Below are 4072 nucleotides of genomic sequence, written 5' to 3'. Positions count from 1 at the left end.
AGGCCAAGGCGGGAGGATCACCTGAGGTCAGGAGTTTGAGACCAGCCTGCCCAACATGGCGAAACCCTGTCTTTACTAAAAAATACAAAAATTAGCTGATTGTGGTAGCGGACTCCTGTACTCCCAGCTACTTGGGAGACTGAGGCTGGAGAATCCCTTGAACCCAGGAGGCTGAGGTTGCAGTGAGTGACGATGGTGCCACTGCAGTCCCGCCTGGGCAACTCCATCTCAAAAAAAAGAAAAAGGAAAAATGAAAATTCAAGGGATTTACACCAAAAAGCAAACTAGTCCTCTGCAACCTAACTAACTCCTTAATTGCGGGGCTGTGAAGCCACGTAGAGGGCGATCAGGTAGTAGATGGTCCCTCCCACAGTTCAGCACCATGGCTGTCCCGTAATGCATTTGGTCAGGCAGGCCTTGTTTCAGGTGGATGGTCACACTGTCAGATTTCTGGAAAAACTTCTGCAGTTCTGGAACTTTGTTTTTCCCAGCAGATTCACATGCAGTGGAATTGAAGGTCAGTTTAGTTGGTGTGGCAAACATGATATCGGTGGTGTTTCTGCGAAAACCACAGGCTTGGCCGGGCACAGTGGCTCACACCTGTAATCACAGCACTTTGGGAGGCCGAGGCAGGTGGATCACCTGAGGTCAGGAGTTCGAGCCCAGCCTGGCCAACATGGTGAAACCCCAAGTCTACTAAAAATACAAAAAATTAGCCAGGGATGGTGGCGGGTGCCTGTAATGTCAGCTACTTGGGAGGCTGAGGCAGGAGAATTGCTTGAACCCGGGAGGCAGAGGTTGCAGTGACCCAAGTTTACACCACTGCACTCCAGCCTGGGCAACAAGAGCAAAGCTCCATGAAGAAAGGAAGGAAGAAGGAAGGAAGGAAGGAAGAAGGAAGGAAGGAAGAAGGAGGGAGGGAGGGAGGGAGGGAGAGAGGGAGGGAGGAGAGGAGAGGGGAGGGAGGGGATGGGAGAGGGGAGGGAGGGAGGGGAAGGGAGGGGAAGGGAAACTACAGGCTTTAATCCCTGCGGGCTTTAGGCCTTCAAAGCCCATGCTCCCACCAACTTCTGCTTGAAGCCACTAAAATTTGTAGTGCAAGATGCCCAGGGCCTGGCTTCCAGCATCTGCTGCCTGAGCGGCTGCCTTTTGTCTTATTTTTCAGTTGGTTTAAGACCCACTCAGACAGGGAAGAAGAATGTTATTTATTAGATCTTTTCAAAACAAAAAAACAAGACAATAATATCTTCAATTGTTGCCAAGTCTCTACTCCTCCCACCCTGCAATAGGCTGTTGAGCTTTGGGATTGTGTTTAAAGGATTTAACTGAAGACAAAACTTCTTGCTACCTCTGGATCTTGGCAATCAATACTATGCTCAGGCAGATACAACAGATGACAGAATTATTATTTATAATAGCCACTACCATTTATTGAATGGTAGGAATACTCACTGCCTTGTGTTAAATGCTTTACACACTTAGTTCATGCTAACAAAAGCATGATATTCTCATCCGCATTTGACAAGTGAGGAAACTGAGGCTCAGAGAGGTTCTGTAACATCCAGATTCACACCATCAACAGTGGCCTGGTCAGGATTCACACTTAGGTTAAGGCCCCCAGAAAACCCATGCTCTTAACCACTTGGCCTTGGTGCAGGCAGCCCTGTGGGTTCTTCTGTGAGGGGTAAGAAGAGGAACAGGTCAGAGGGAGTGAAGACTACCCACATCCCCACAACACTTAGCCCTGGGCATTGCCCTAGGGTCAGAGCCCAGCCACTATCTTTATCTCTCCAGAGGCTGCCTTGACAGCATCAGTGTGGTTGAAAGGGATCTGAGAGAGGGTTTTGTTTATTTTTGTTTCTATTTTTTGAGATAAAATTCACATAACATAAAATTCACCATTTTAAATGGTACAACTTAGTGGCATTTAGTACACTCACAATGCTGTGCAACCGCCACCTCTATCTAGTTCCAAAACCTTTACATCACCCTTAAAAGAAGCCTCATCAGGTCATCACTCCCCATTGCCCCTTCTCCCCAGCTTCTCGAAACCACTAAGCTGCTTTCTGTCTCTACGATTTACCTCTTCTGGATATTGCATATAAATGGAATTTCCTCCAGGAGATTTCTCATAGGCACATAGTTGAGAGCTACTCATTTTATAGATAGGGGACCAATTCCCAAAGCACCGGCTGGAGATAATTCACCTTTTCATGCCTACCCTAACTTCCCATTTTGCTATTGTGCTGCCCATTGGCTGTTGTCTCCTTGACGGGCCAATTTTCTGCCTATACTCACTTCACATCCACTCTAAACAAAACCTACTCAATCAATGAGCTAGGGATTATGTCTTCTCCTGAGCAGATAATGAGGAAATCTCAGTGATTCAATGTTTATCCTCTTGGCTTGACAGAGTCAAGAGGGTCAAAAATGTGACTGATTTTGATCGGAGGTCAGCAGTCCAAATAGCAACTTCTACCTGAACACAGGGTCCTCAGTGGACAGGCACATAATTGAACTATCTCCCGCATTGGCCTTCACCCTCAGCATCGGAGCTCTGAACTGTATTACATCTTTATAATAAATTATCTTTTTTTTTTTGAAACTGATTCCGGTACTTCATGTAGTAGCCATGGCAATGAGTATTGAACCTGATTTATCATATTCCTATCTATGAATTTTTTTCCCTTATGCTTGGAGAAGGTAGGGGAAATTTTCAGAGCTGCTCAAAATGATAGTGCAGGTGCAGAGTGGAAGGGGCAGCCACTCGACCGCGGCTGCCTTGTTCGTGCAGAAGAAAGGGAAATGAATCGCACTTATTGGAGGCTTCAGATTCAAGCACATTTTCACTTTTAATGCTTTCAGCAATTATGTGGAGCAGCTGTGTTATGGTCCCACTTTGCAGATACAAAAAAACAAGGATCAGCTGGTAAATAGATTCAGAACCAGGTATGAATCCCTCATGATTCCAAAACCTCTTTTCTTTACAACCCAGGGCCTGAGGATCACAAAGAATAAAAGGCACTTTCCTCTTCCTAGAGTTTACACTTTTTTTTTGTTTTTCTTAGAGTCTCCCTCTGTCACCCAGGCTACAGTGCAATGGTGCAATCTTGGCTCACTGCAACCTCTGTCTCCCGGATTCAAGTGATCATCCTGCCTCAGCCTCCCAAGTAGCTGGGATTGCAAGTGTGTGCCACCACCCCCAGCTAATTTTTTGTACTTTTAGTAGAAATGGGGTTTTGCCATATTGGCCAGGCTGGTCTCCAACTCCTGACCTCAGGTGATCTGCCTATCTTGGCCTCCCAAAGTACTAGGATAACAGGCGTAAGCCACCGTGCCTAGCCATAGAGTTTACACTTCTATTGCTGTCACAGCTACCAACTTCCATGAGTATTCTTTTTATTTTTTTCATGGTGGAAGAGACAAGATTTTATTCTATTGAAGCCAGTAACAAATAAGACTATCTTAGATCTTGGGTCTCAGACAGAACTGAGTGTTTAAGAAGAGTGCAGGAGAAGGTGGATAAAGTGGTCCTCTTCAGCCCGGGTTCTTCTTCCTCTTGCTCCTGCCACAATGTCAGAATCAACGGCTGGCTGAGTAACTCCCGCCATCTCTCAAAGCCGCCTTCCCCACCACCTCCTGGCAGAGCAGTGAAGTGACACAGACCTAGATTCCAGTCCTGACTCTCTGCGTCTCCCTCATCTGCAAGGTGAGGATGATGCTAGTACCTACTTCATATACATCCTTAATCCCACCACATCCCCCATATCCATTCTCCCCTGCTTCCCTTTCAGTAATTAAAAACCCCCAAGCTGTAGTTGGACACATTGCCATCCAGCTAAGGACTACATTTCCCAAGCTTTCTTGCAGCCAAGTGTGTCCATGTGACCAGGTTGTGGCCAATTAGCATTACCAAATAAAATACAGGATGCAGGGTTAAATTTGAATTTCAGATAAACAACTAATAATCTTTTAGTAGAGTATGTCCCAAATTAAAAGTCCAGTACGTGTGTGTGTGTGTGTGTGTGTGTGTGTGTGTGATTGAGTCTTGCTCTATCACCCATGCTGGAGT

At 46.0% G+C, this 4072-nt stretch overlaps 1 pseudogene; it reads right to left on the bottom strand.

Moving 5' to 3' along the window:
• Positions 1-311: 311 nt before the first annotated feature.
• Positions 312-1127, bottom strand: LOC117066107 (annotated as a pseudogene).
• Between the last annotated feature and the right edge of the window lie 2945 nt (positions 1128-4072).

This window comes from Trachypithecus francoisi, unplaced genomic scaffold, assembly GCF_009764315.1.
Source record: "Trachypithecus francoisi isolate TF-2019V2 unplaced genomic scaffold, Tfra_2.0 Lachesis_group2, whole genome shotgun sequence".
NCBI classification, from domain to species: domain Eukaryota; kingdom Metazoa; phylum Chordata; class Mammalia; order Primates; family Cercopithecidae; genus Trachypithecus; species Trachypithecus francoisi.
Note: the sequence above shows the minus strand (reverse complement) of the source record. Positions and strands in the feature narration are given on the sequence as shown.